This window comes from Macaca fascicularis, chromosome 15, assembly GCF_037993035.2.
Source record: "Macaca fascicularis isolate 582-1 chromosome 15, T2T-MFA8v1.1".
In the NCBI taxonomy this organism is placed as follows: Eukaryota; Metazoa; Chordata; class Mammalia; order Primates; family Cercopithecidae; genus Macaca; species Macaca fascicularis.
Genome location: NC_088389.1, coordinates 115776021 through 115790937, shown reverse-complemented (window position 1 = coordinate 115790937; position 14917 = coordinate 115776021). Strand labels below are relative to the sequence as shown.

General features: G+C 42.5%; 1 pseudogene; it reads right to left on the bottom strand.

The window, feature by feature from the left end:
- Positions 1-2084: 2084 nt before the first annotated feature.
- Positions 2085-2641, bottom strand: LOC107127573 (ubiquitin-conjugating enzyme E2 variant 1 pseudogene; annotated as a pseudogene).
- Positions 2642-14917: the final 12276 nt, after the last annotated feature.

Here is a 14917-nt window from a genome sequence, read left to right as displayed (position 1 = left end):
TTAGAGAAATGCAAATCAAAACCACAATGAGATACCATCCCACGCCAGTTAGAATGGTAATCATTAAAAAGTCAGGAAACAACAGATGCTAGAGAGGATGTGGAGAAATAGGAACACTTCTACACTGTTGGTGGGAGTGTAAGTTATTTCAACCATTGTGGAAAACAGTGTGGCAATTTCTCAAGGATCTGGAACCAGAAATATCATTTGACCCAGCAATCCTATTACTAAGTATATACCCAAAGGATTATAAATCATTCTACTATAAAGACACATGCACATGTATGTTGATTGCAGCACTGTTCACAATAGCAAAGACTTGGAACCAACCCAAATGCCCATCAATGATAGACTGGATAAAGAAAATGTGGCACATATATCACATATATACTATGGAATACTATGCAGCCATAAAAAAGGGTGAGTTCCTGTCCTTTGCAGGAACATGGATGACACTGGAACCATCATTCTCAGCAAACTAACACAAGAACAGAAAACCAAACACTGCATGTTCTCACTCGTAAATGGGAGTTGCACACTGAGAACACATGGACACAGGGAGAGGAACATCACACACTGGGGCCTGTTGGAGTGTGGGGGGATAGGGGAGGGAGAGCATTAGGAGAAATACCTAATGTAGGTGACAGGTTGATGGGTGCAGCAAACCACCATGGCATGTGTATACCTGTGTAACAAACTTGCCTGTTCTGCACATGTATCCCAGAACTTAAAGTATAATAATAATTAAAAAAAACAGAAAACAGCATTTGCAAAGTGATTTGTTTATTCAAAAACAGTGCCTGTTATATTAAAAAAAAAAAAAATTGGGTGATGATGCCGGCAGAGGGTGGCAGGGCCCAATATTCGCTTTCCAGCCTGGGCAAGAGTGAATAAATGTGGTTCCAGAACTAAACAAGAGAAGTCAGAGGCTCTTCCCAACCTTGCCTGGTGGGCTTCTGACCACAGCAAGGAAGTGTCATGGAAAGTGTTGGGTGGTGACAACGCAAAAGGGAACTTGAGAAGGAAAGAGGAAAAAGCAGCACCCCTTGATAAAGGTGCAGAGTGAAGATATGGGGAAAGCCCCGAATTCCTCACCAAAGGCCAATCTCAGGGTTTATCATCGGTGCCTCGGCCCAGGGCGGGAGTGGAGGAGTGTAGAGACAGGGCTATGGGCTTGGACAAAGGCATCATTTAAGACTTAAGAACAACGGGTGCAGGTAAAGCACCTCCACATGCAGCAGGTCCATAGGCTGAAACCTTCACATCTACTCTAACAAGCCCCCAGGCTTGAGGGCTGCTGTAGGGAGGGTAGCAGGTGGGGGAGGAAAACGTGGAGAAGGCGGAGACCCCAGGCCACATAACCAGCAGCCAGGCAATTGTGTGATGTACCTTTTCACCATTGAGTCAGATACGCCTCACTGGTTATGATGGGAATCAATTCAAATATACTTTCTCCATCAGTTCAACTACATGGACAGTGGTCACATGTGATGGAATGATTTGTTACAGCATAGCAGAACGAGCTGCGGACAAAACCCCTCAGACACCAAGATAGTGAAGGGAGTGGCTTTAATCAGCTGGGAGCGTCGGCAGGCTAGCATCTTAAAATCCGAGCTCGTCAGGTGCTCAACTTCTGTCCCTTTTAAGGGCTCACAACTCTAAGGGGGTCCGCGTGAGAGGGTCGTGATCGATTGAGCAAGTCAGGGGGTACGTGACAGGGGCTGCGAGCACCGGTGGTCAGAGTGAAACAGAACAGAACGGGAAGTTTCAAAATGTCCTTCATATAATGTTTGGAATCTATAGATAACATCAGTTGCTAGGTCAGGGGTCAAATTTTAACTACCAGGCTTAGGTCAGGCAGGCCCAGGCCTGGTTTTCGGGTCTGGTTCCTAGGCACTGGGCTACCTGCCTTTAGTTTCGCTTCTCTCTCGTTTTCTGAGTATAAAACAATATAAAACAATATGAGAGGGTCTCTCTCTTCCCTCAATAGCACAACTTACGTATTTCAAATGGACTAAAAATTAGCATCATTTATAGTATCTTAAGATAAATAGCCTTTGAATAGAAGCTTCCTTTCCAATACTTTAAGGTCTACACGAGGCATCTAGAACATTTACTGCTCTGGAAGATGAAGACCAGTTCAATCGAATGGAAGGAAAGAAGGGCCTGTGCTTTTTCTTTTTGATGAATTGCTGTACTTGTCCTTCCGGTGGCCGAGGGAGTTTTAAATTTGCTTTGGATATGACTAGGTACGGAAGCTCTTGCAGAACAACTGTGATACTGTGTGAATTCTGTCCCTTTGGTAGGACTAATATGGCTTTTGGGTCCACCACTACATTAGAGCTATCAGCTCCATCTGTATTAATTTTTGTTACAATCTTACAAAGGTGAGTGTTTCTGGGTGTTTAGGTCTACGTTCTATTTTAACACTATGTATTCTGTTTTCATAAATTGTCTGAGCCCAAAGTAGCATCCGGAGCCCCAGATTTCTTATATAAAACAGAAGAGATACATTCTAAAGTATTCGCATTAGTAAAGTCAGTTTTATACTTTTTTTAAACCGTGATCTTCATTAAGATAAACATTTTACATCAAGATCCAGTACAAGTTCACAACGTATGCACACACACAAATAAATATTTTACAAAATAATATTCTGTAATATTACAAAGCAATTATTACAAAATAATTCTCTATAATGGACTCAGATGTTTCCAATTCTATTGTATTTATTTTTAAAACAAAAATGTGTCAGTTGCAATGATCTAAATCTATTTCACCACCTCCCAGTAAGTCACCACCCACAGTCTGAAAAACATCAGTGTGCAAGGCCCAAGGTAGTCAGGAGTAAATGATTCCACCATAAAGGCTGGATCAAATAACTTTGCATTCACTAGCAAAACTGGGTCTTTCCAAGGCAAAAAAAGCACCTGAAAGTAGTGGTTCCTAGTGGAACTCCTGACTTTAGTAGTGGTTTTCAACCTTGGCTCTGTATTAGAATCACTTCTTGTGTTTTAGAAACTCCCCAGCCTAAAGCCAACACCCCAGGCCAATTAAATGGAAATTCCTCAAGGTGAGACCCGGTGATTGCTAGAGTATCTCAAGCGATTTCAATGTGCAGGCAAAGCTGTGACCCACTGGTCTACTGGGAGACAGTTGTTTTCTAGATAGACGCACTCCTCAAAAAAAGTACCCTTGGAAGAATCAGCCCATCCCTACTCCAGCTCACGCCTCTTCCTTATGGGGTCAGAGACACCTGGACACTAAGCCTTCCATTTTTTCTAGGCCCAGATAACAGGCAGGAACATCACTGATGTCCTAGTGATAATACATGGATACCCACTGTTTGAAGAGGGGGTGAGAACTTCCTTTCTTTGGCTCTAAAGCAGAGACTAAAATTTGTAGTTATCTATGAATTCACCTGAAATGATATGAATGGGCAGCCTGCCAACCCCCTCAGGCTTCTGCTGGGATTAGCAGGCTAATGTTGATAAAGAACACTGGGGTCTCTGCACCAAATGACCAAGAGATTATGCTAAGAAAGCTGTGCTATATGTAGTTTGCTATTAGACAGGGGAAAAAAGATAAGGTAATTTCTTCTGTTGGGGTGTGTTCAAATCAAGCATCTTTGCTGCTGCTACTTTAGCCCGTAAAATGTCTCATCCAGGATATACAGGGATTTAGTTAAATAGGAGACCAGACTTTGCCTTTTCACCTGCATTCTGAAATATGCTTTTAACCAAAACATCTATGGCTCCCGAGACATGTTTCCAATCACATCTGAACATAATTATAAAGATGACCTAAATTTCCAATCTAATTGCCGCACTTAGTCCTGCCAGAAATCTCTCTCTGTTAAATAAGGCTGGAAAATGACACGGCAGAAACACTCGGCAAGTTTTCTTCTCTTGATTTTTGCAGGATACCGGGGTTTAACCTCCAGCAAATATGCATTTAAAAACAAAGGCTTATTTGCGTATTTCTTTTTTTTTTTTTTTTTTTTTTGAGACGGAGTCTCGCTCTGTCGCCCAGGCTGGAGTGCAGTGGCTGGATCTCAGCTCACTGCAAGCTCCGCTTCCCGGGTTTACGCCATTCTCCTGCCTCAGCCTCCCGAGTAGCTGGGACTACAGGCGCCCGCCACCTCGCCCGGCTAGTTTTTTTTTTGTATTTTGTAGTAGAGACGGGGTTTCACCATGTTAGCGTATTTCTTATATGAAATGTATATATCTCCATTTAGCATTTTTTAGTAGAGCTAAACCACAGGGAGGGAGGGAAAGAGGAGGGAGAGCGCAGAGAGGACGTCAGTCTCTCTTGTGCAGTTCTGATCAATCATCCCATTTATCACACGATACCAGGCCCGGGAGTTATCTCATTATAGGGCTTATCGAGCTCAGATCTTTGTGACCCCATTTGTTATTCCAGAAGTATGTGCTCTGGTTAATAATAGATGGTTAGCCACATAGTTAAGTAGAATGATTGGCACCTTTTATTGGTGGTCTTTAAGAATCATTTAATGACAATGGCTGACCAGAGAGCAGAGGTTTCTTGTTGCACTGGCTGAGAAACGCCTGCTTGTTTGTAAACAAAGAAACTCCTCCTTCCAAGGATTAAGCTCCTGGAGCTATCTGGAAATTTGCTCCATTGTAAGTGGCGTTCAAATCCTTTCAGAAACTGCAGTTTCTGAATCTTCCCTTCCTTTTTCTCTAAGGGTATTTAATTCTTTTTGGGAATTGTCAAAACTTGATGCTAATACCTCTATCCCTCAAAGCAGGCAAATTAATTAGAAATTAACCACTAATTTAGTGCCAGTGTCCGAAGGGCCAGGTAAAGTTTGGAAAGAACAGGCTGGAGTTGGATTGCTAAAAGCTCCACTAAGGAATGTAGAGTGAATAAACACTTAAGCCAAAACCTAAAAATCAACCACACATAAATAGAAAGCCTGACATAGAAAGCGAACATTATGCGCTTGTGCAAGTTTGTATTTGGAAATCTCTACTGAATGTGGGGCAGGGACTGTGGCTGCAAGATTGTGGGTTTCTCTGTGAGAGGTGGGGAGTGGGGAGGGTTTAGAGGAATTAATGTTTACTGCACTCCTACTGTGTGTCAGGCACGGGCAGGTTTTTACAAACTAACTTAATTCGTGCTCTTACCTTCCTTGGTGGTATCTATGCTGAGTATCTTCTATATCCTCTCCCACCCCCCTACCCTAGACCCACTGTTACCTTTTTCTGTCCCCCCAGGAGACTGACCTGTGTGAACTGCATCAACCGGCTCCTTGTTCTAGCACTTCCATTTGGACACAGTCAGTAGTTTAGCATCAGTAGAAAATCAGAGAGCAGGGAAAAGTAGTTAGTTGACTCTCTGGTCCGTTCCTGCAGAGTGATGCTCTCTGGTTCCTGGAAACCATTCCCTCCCTCAGCCCTTTAGGTGAGCCTGACTGCTAATGATTCTGCCCTGCAGGTCCAAGGATGCTATCAGCGCTTGCTGGCTTCCCCAAACCTTGCTCACACCTGGTATCCCTTTATTGAAATCTCCCCATCACCCAGCTTGAGTGTGTCACCTGATACCTGCTTAGGCCCTGATGGAGACAGTATCCTTGGCCCCATTTGTAGACACGAAGAATTGAAAATTCAGATTAATGAAGTAACTGGGTTGAGTGCATACAGAGAATAATTGTTGAAATTGTGCTCTCTCCTTTATGCACACACAGCAAAGTATCCCCAGACATTGCTGTAGTTATAGAACACAGCTGTGGCTACAAGGGTTCTAACAGGGGACTTGATGACAATTTAGGTGGGCTTAGGAATCCAGGTGAGGAAGGCAGGTGTGCTGGTCAGATCTCTGGTGCTTCCCATGTCCCGTCACCCACCCTGCCTCAAAGGGATAATAAGCAGAGGGATGAGGCATCAGTGCACCTCAGCACTATGGGCTCCTCTAGACACCGGAGGCCGAAATGGAGCCCCTCAGAGATATGGGCCCAAGTCTGGTAATTGCTTTGGAAACCACCACTACAGTAGGCGGGCATTTGCCCTTGTACTGTCAGCTCTCTGACAACTCACCAAAGGATTTTTCCCCTAGCGTTTTCCTAAAATGTTTTCAGTCCAACAGGAATTAAAGATGAACAGAATTGCAAAACTATTGTGCTGGGAGAGCTACTCACCCCATTAAAAAATAAAACTAATATTTAGCTTGTGGTTATCATATGCTAGATGTTGTCAAATAATAACTGAATGCACAATCTTCTGGTAATGTTCCCATTTCACAGATGAGAAGACTGGATTATAGAGACTTTCAGAAAGTTGCCTAACGTCTTATAGCTAATCGGTGGTAGAACTGGGGCTTAAATCCAAGTCTGTTTGATATAAATATCTTTGCTTTGAACTATTATGCTATGTAGGTAGCTGAGTTTGTTCTTTTCCTTGCTGTTTTTCCTCTGAGACAGGTAGCACAGTTGCAATCATCTGCTAAATATTTTCCACTTCCTTCTTAATACACTTTTTCTCATTTCTTCCCAAGCACCCAAAAGATGCTTTTCATGATGGAAGCCCTCTTTTCTCCTGACTTAAGCAAGAACCTGTCTTTGATCTTCCATAGCTTTGACATGATTGAATCTAGATGTTATCCAGTTCTCTTGTTCATTCTTTAACGGGAGAGGGCAGGCTTGTAGTAAGTGTTAAAAGTAATGGATCACCATTTAAGAAACACTAAGAGCTCTTCCATTCCGTATTTTCCCAGAACATAGAAGTATTTCCAATTATCCTGCTTTTCTTCAAGCCTAAAATCAACAAATGAGTAACAGATGTCAGCTCCCATGGAAGGCTACTTACGGAATACTGGCTGTTCTTGCTTATTGAAAACCCTTTAGCATGGGTTCTTTCTGTTTCTGTTACCATGACAATATTTGGCCCCTTCTCATACTTAGTTTTTCCAGATCTGAGGCACACTTCATACAAGTAGACTGATCGTTACAAGTAGTATTCACCATGTATGATAACAGTTTTAAGTGGATTTAATTTATTGTTCATTATTATGGTCCTGTTGCCCGTATATTTACTTCAGTTCACCAAGTTATGGCACTTAGTGCAGTTGATATTTCAACTATTCATGGTGCAGATTTCAGCTCAAAGATCACTAACTTCAAACCGCTTTTCTGATTCTCCAAGACTACACCAGACTGCTGAGTTCCCTGCATAATCTCTTTCATTGCATTTTCTGCAATCAGAGTAGTTTTATTTTGTTGCTTTTTAAATAGCTTTAGTTTTTACAGCAGTTTTAGGTTCACACCAAAATTGAGCAGAAGGTACAGAGAACTCCCATATATGCTCTGCCCCTATGTAGGCACAACCTCTCCCACTATTGACATCACCCACCACAAAGGTATATTTGTTACAACTGATGAACCTACACTGATACACCATCACCGAAAGTCCATAGCTTATACAGTAGGGTTCACTCCTGTTGTACTTTCTATGGGTTTTGACGTATGTATAATGATATGTGTCCATCATCATAGTATCACACAGAGTAGCTTCACTGCCCTGAAAATCATCTGTGCTCTGCCTATAATCTCTCCCTTCCCCAACCCCTGGAAACCACTGATCTTTTTACTGTCTTCATAGTTTCGCTTTTCCAAGAATGTCATAGAACTTCCAAGAAGTTCGCTTTTCCAAGAATGTCACACAATATGTGGCATTTTCATATTGGCTTCTTTTACTTAGTAATATTCATTTAAGATTCCTCCATGTCTTCCCATGGCTTAATAGCTCACTTGATTTTTTTGTGCTAAATAATATTCAATTGTGTTTATGTACCACAGTTTGTTTACCTATTCACCTATTGCTATGGGTTGAGTGTGCCCCCAGAATGCATGTTTGGGAATTTGGTCCCCAGTGGGGTGGTTTTGGGAGGTAGAGTCTTTAAGAGGGAATTAGGTCATTAACAGGAATGAATGCCGCTCTCGTGGGATGGGTTTAATTGTTGTGGGAGTGAGTGAGTTCTGGCTCTCAACGTGCCCCTCTTGATTTGTCCATTTCACACGTGTCCACTCCCCCTTCTGCCTCACCATATTATGAGCAGCATGAGGCCTTCACCAGAGGCTGGCCGGATGTGGCCCCCCAATCTCAGACTTCTCAGCCTGCAGAACCATGAGCCTAGGTGAACCTCTTTTCTGTAGAAATGACCCAGTCTCAGGTACTCTGTCCTAGTAACAGAGAATGGACTAAGACACCTTCTGAAGGGCTTCTTGGTTGCATCAAAGTTTTGGCAGTTATGTATAAAGCTGCTATAAGTATCCATGCGCAGGTTTCTGTGTGGACGTAGGTTTTCAACACCTTTGGGTAAACACTGAGGAGCATAATTGCTGGATCGTATGGTACGATTATGTTTAGTTTTGTAAGAAACCACCAACTGTCTTCCAAAGTGGCTGTATCATTTTGGATTCTCACCAGCATTGAATGAGAGTTTCTGTTGGTCCACACCCTGACCGGCATTTGGTGTCAGTGATCTGGATTCTGGCCATTCTAATAAGTGTATCTGGTATCCTATTTTAATGTAAAATTCCCTAATGCTATATGATATGGAGCATCTTTTTATTTTCCTTTACTTTTCTTACTTTGCATCTTACTTTACTTTTCAATTGAGATGGCTTACTTGCAATCTGTATATCTTCTTTAATGAGGTGTCTGTTTAGACTTTCTGCCCAATTTTTAATCAGTTGCGCTTTTCCAATGTAGTTGTTTAATGTCTGTGTTCCCTGAAGAAATATAAATCCCTTGAATGCAAAGCTGATGCCTTTTGTATTACTGCTGTGCTGTCTGCACCTAGCTCCAGGCCACAAGGGTACAAGAGTTTGTTTAACAAAAGAACACGTATGTGCATAAACTTGAACACTGCTCTGTGAAGCAGTCAGCCTAGCACTGTTGATACTGATATTGGCCAATTTGCTAACTTTGCAGCCATGAGTGACTTATTTAGCCTCTTCAAGTCTCAGTGTCCTCATCTCTCAAGTGAATATAATAAGTCCAGTCACAATGGCTCACACCTGTAATTCCAGCACTTTGGGAGGTGAGGCAGGTGGATCACCTGAGGTCAGGAGTTCAAGACCAGCCTGGCCAACATGGTGAAACCCCATCTCTACTAAAAATAAAAGAATTAGCAGGGCTTGGTGGCACATGCCTGTAATCCCAGCTACTTGGGAGGCTGAGGCAGGAGAATTGCTTGAACCCGGGAGATAGAGGTTGCAGTGAGCCAAGATCACGCCACTGCACTCCAGCCTGGGCAATGAGAGTGAAACTCCATCTCAAAAAACAAATAAATAATAAAAATTAAAAAACAAAATGAGTAGAATAATATCAAACTTTCTGACAGTTGTGAGAATTATATGAGACAATAAATGTGAAAACAATTTGTGAACTGTAGTTCTAGATATTTATAAGGTATTTATATTTATATACATTTATATATATATTTATAAGATATTACTCATGATAAAGTTCAGCAAATTGGACCCTAAATGAGCATTTCAGGAAAACTTTCAGCACAGGATAATTGTCATCTACTTCAATATTTACAGCTGATGACATTAGCGCTTAATTGTAGCTACTGTTAAATGAATGTGTTTCGTATGCCAAGTATTTACCACACGTGATTATTGCTACACCGTAAGTATTATGTCTTCCCTTTCAGAGAAAAAGAATTTAAAGCTCAAACAAGATTACAGTGACTGAGCAAGAATTTGAATCAGGGTAGGTTTGACAGCAAACAAGAAGTGCTTTCTCCTTGCCCCGAATGACCTCTGACAGCCAAACTAAATTTGCCAAAACAACAACCTCTAGTACGCACATTTTTTAAATTTTCTAAAATAATTCTATCTGAGCAAGAGATAATTGGGAAGCGAGAACATGTCACTGGCTGCTCTGGGCGGTCTTTGTGAGAGCACCTCTACCCATGCCCTCTGCATAGATGGGCACAGGGGCTCATGCAGGGATTGTAGCCCTGCTGTGGCCTTGCTATGAGGCCGGCTCTTCATGTCAGATATAAACAGTGATGCTTCGCTGGGTGGGGTTGCACGTGTCAGCTTGAGGCCCAGATATGAAGGCATGAATACATTTGTTCCTTACCCCCAGGCCCTCACAAGTCAGAGATTAGCCTTAATTTGATGGAACTTTCTTTATTAAGGACAGCCAGACTGTTGGTTTCTGTTTCCAGTGACTAGAAGATGACTACGGAGAGCTGCTTTCACAGTGACACTTCCCCCCATCTTGCTATGTCCACAGAACTCCAGCAGACAAAGATTTCAGAAGCCACCTGGAGAACAGGATAGCTTGGAAAGGGGGGTTGAAGCTGTATCTATTCCCGCATACTCAGTCACAACACAACAGATGTAGATCTAAAGGAGTCTGTTAGAATCAGTCCCCGGCAAATTTTAGGAATTCGACAATTGCTAGGGTTTCTATTTTAGTCTAGAGTCTGAAAATGTGTTTAGTGCTTATTCTGCTGCCTAGGTACAGTAATCCCCCAAAGAATGCTGGTTCTTGCCCTAGTTTTTCTTTCCTAAAATCTCTTGGAGGCAGAAATATGTCTCTTCTCTATATTGCTATATATTTCTTCGTACGAAATGTATCACTTCAGCTATTATAAAACTAGGGAATAGTAAATGCTCTGTCACTATTGAAGGGCTACTGACAAAAATGACCTTTCTTCCCCACTTTCTCCCCAACCCTTTGCCCCTGGCCTGACCATCATTCCTGTCCTAAGATATTTGATGAGGTCTTTTAGGACCACAAATGTGAAAGGTTGTCCCCATCAGGAGGTCTGACTTCTGGCCTACCTCACTGCATTTTATTACCCTTATCTGCTTATTGGATTACCATTAGCTACTTATCTTGACAAATGCACAACCATAAATATAATTTACTGGATTTTGAAACCATAAGCCAGGGCTTGTTTATATCATTCTTTGTTTCCAGGCAGGATTTAGTAGCACATATGTTTATTAAGGAATCCTTCCCATTCCCTACTCTGAGCAAAGGAATATATTTCCTGATTTCTTTCCCCTTTATTTCCCTGCCAAAGAGGCCCAAATAGAAGCTGCTTCTTGGTTTATATCCTTTTTTATTTTTTCTTGGAACAGAAGGATATGGCGTTTGAGCAAAATATGGTACTTCCTTCACAGAAATTTATGTTATTGATGAGTGTGAGCCAAGGAAAAATTCAAAAATATCCTTGACACCTATGTCTCATGTATGTGCCAGTGAAGTTTTAGACAAGAATTCATGAAGTAAAGAATCCTCTGATCATTTATACTTAATAAATGCATATATTTCTTCATCTGAGCAACATTTTAAGTAGTTCATATTTCATTGAGCCCTCGAGGACAAAGCACCTACAATTTGGGCTCCAGTTGCCAGAATTGGAGTCTGAGAATGGCTAAACATATTCCTGCCTCGATGTCAATGCTGGAACTTTTTTGAAATTCCTCTTTTACTTGTTCTAAAATCACGAATGACACCGTACCCTTTTCCTGTGAATGCTTCTCCCCTGGCTAACTGACATTTCTAACTGAAATGCTTTCCTGAAATTTGAGGGGGGAACCTGAGGGGCAGGATATGATCCCCTGAATTAAAAATTTTTATTTGGAGTTGAAGGCAAATTCAGAGCTAGAATTCACTGGCTCAGTCATGGAAGGACTTCAAGAGCCTGAAGCCTCCGTTAATGTACTCCACGGTCATCGTTTTTAAGACCTCTCATCCAACTACTCATAAAAGAGCAGGGAAGACCTGCTCTTTGTGCACCAAACAGATGCTGTTTGTACTTCAGCTCTCAGATCCCCTCAAGGGCCCCCGAGGCACTAGGATGGCTGCCTTCTGGCCTCTGAAGCTGTTGGGTTATCCCAGTGTTCTCTCTGGAGTTGGGAGCAGGTATATCTCATACGTTCACACAGACAGATGCATGGAAAAGTGCATTTGCAAGTGATTTTATTGTTTTGACCAAATGCACTTAAGAAAACAAAATACTCAATTCAAATAGACTCCAGAGCTCTCCATCCAAATGTCTCAAACGTCTGGGGTGGCCATTTATCTTAGTACTCAAGTACAGTGACACAAGTCCCCACCCCACCTTCTATGTGCTACTCCTTTCAATATTCCAGGAGATTTCCTGGTCCAGACTTCTAGACTGGGAAGTCTGCATAGCATCTAGCTTGATAACATGGCTTTAGGTTTTATCACATAGGCTTCCTTCAGCCCACATTGCAACCACTACAAAACCTTTCTTGCCTCAAAGGGCTACCAACACTTTTGCAGAAAGTTTGAAATAATAGAAGCTATGGCATAGCTCTGTACAGGTACAAATTTCACCTTGGATATTAGACATAACTTTCTGGAGATTCCATAAGCCATTGCTCACCAGAGGTGACTTATCAGTGGCCATAGTGTCCCCACTTTGTCACAATCTTTTGGGGCCTCCTCCTCTCTGGATAGCTTCTTTTCCTCTCTGCTTTCTGTCTTTAAAACATAAATTCTTCATATGTCAGTCATAACTTTCTAGTTCACGTAAGTTTACAGATGCCTCTGGTAGCCGAAAACTCATTGAGTTGTTCAGAAAAGCAAAGAATATTCTACTCCTTCCAGCTATCCATATTTTGTTGGCACAAATCAGAGGGCATCTTAAAATAGTAATAAACCACTGATACAGCATGGCCGTGACCAATCAGAGTGCTGGCCATAAACCTCCACGTGGCAGACCATTGAAAATCAACTCTGGGGCAAAAAGCCTGAGCAAAGATTATGAAATTGTGGTTTTCCTAGGCAGGAGATTCTATGATACTTCAGCAGGCTCTGCAAGCACAAGAAGAGTTGAAAGCTGTACTTTCCCACCGGCCAGGGGAAGCCTCCTGTTTTCTTTTCACCTCCCAATTACACTGGTATTATTGTTATTGTTGATTAGTCCATGGAATACCTAGAAGTGGAAAGTGAGCATGCATTAGGTGCCTACATAGCCTGAGTGCCAAACATTATTATTTAAATCCCATACCCCAATGCTTGGAGGCAGGTAATATAATCCACATTTAATGAAGGGAGAATGGGAGGCTCAAAGACCCCAAGACGCTAAGTAACTTGCCCAAGGTAACTCTCCTGATAAGAGATGGGGCTGAGATTTGATCCAAGGTCTGGCTGAGTTCTCAGTCTGTGCTTTTCTCTTGCCTTTTGGGTAGGCAGAGATTGTAATCCCAGCAGCTGAAGAACTTAAGAAGCCGATGGCTCCTGGTAGGGTCTGCGCCACCTTCCTTTTTCCAAACACGTGCTGAACTCCATAGAGAAAAAGTTTACTCTTCTGTTTATAAAAGCCCTTCACAGCTGTGTGAAGCACATTATGCTCTCCTCCCCAAATCCTGCTGTGGCACAGGCACTTCATATAGGCTTGCACTTGTTCTACAAACACTCATTGTATTTTATCCCAAGCACCCATCAGCACCATTCATTAATATACCCCCATCGTTGTGAATATTCCAGGCGAAAATTATAATAAAGAAAATGGGGCTGGGCACGGTGGCTCATGCCTATAATCTCAGCACTTTAGGAGGCCGAGGAGGGAGGATCATGAGGTCAGGAGTTTGAGACCTGCCTGACCAACAGGGTGAAATCCTGTCTTTACTAAAAATACAAAAATTAGCTGGGCATGGTGGCGGGTGCCTAGAATCCCAGCTACTCAGGAGGCTGAGGCAGGAGAATCACTTGAATCTGGGAAGCAGGGTTTGCAGTGAGCCAAGATCACTCCACTGCACTTCAGCCTGGAAGACAGAACGAGACTTTGTCTCAAAAAAGTAAATAAATAAAAATAAAATGATCTAGAATATAGAAATGGAATAATTTCCAACCTCAAATAGAAGTTGATCTATTTTCTCCTGCTCTCCCAAGTTTCCTACACTTGGGAGACTTGCAGGAAAGTCAAGCCAAACTCCATCCTTGGGAGGGTCACAAGGCCGGTGGCTTGTCTGCCCATCTGAAGTAATGATGAGGTTACTAGTGGCCATGTTGGGGAGGTGGAATCTGAATGCTGTGGGTTTCTCCTTGTTCCTGGGCACTTCCGATGACGCTTGCATCCATTGCCTGATGCGGACCTGCTGGCTCACATCAACAGAGAAACAAGAAACCTTGGTCTCTTTGCTTAGCATCTTAGAGATACCAGGTTTCTCAAGAACTTCTTTGCTGGGGAAAAAGCATAAATGGTTCTCTGACAGATCAGAGCAGAATTAGCTGTTTAATAAAGAGATTCTGTACTTCATCAATTGACATTCATGAAAGGTATCTTTCTCTTGCCAAGGAGTTTCAAAAGATTCAGTAGAAATTCCAGGATATTGATGGGACAAAATCATGGCAGATGCCACCCTGCCCTGCCACCTGGATGAGTGCATCTGCCTCCTAGCTTGTCTCCTGGCCCTCACTGTGCGTGGGTGGGTGGGTAGGGGAAGAGGAGGTGAGGGGCTTAGGGAGTTAAGACCACCTCCGGGCTTTTTTTGCTTTTTTTTTTTTTTTTTTGGAGCGTGCAGGGTTTGAGCAAACCAGGCCTGCTGAATTAACCTTCTCCCGTCCACCCTCTCACTTCCCTTGCGTCTATTCTTTATACAGCCAGAGAGATCCTCTTTAAAATTGAAGTCAGACCACATCACTCCTCTGTTCAGAACCATCTACTATCTTCGCTCAGTAAATTCATCTCCACGACTCCACATGATCTGGCCCCTATCATGCCTTTGTTTATGTCATCTCTGTTCCAGCCACACTGACCTCTTCCCGGGTCCTTAAAAGCACAGACACACTCCCGATTCAGGGCATTGGCCCCCGCTGTTCTCTGTCCCAAGATGCTCTTTCCCAAATAGACACATGGCTTCCTTCCCTGATGGCCTTATCTAACATCCTTC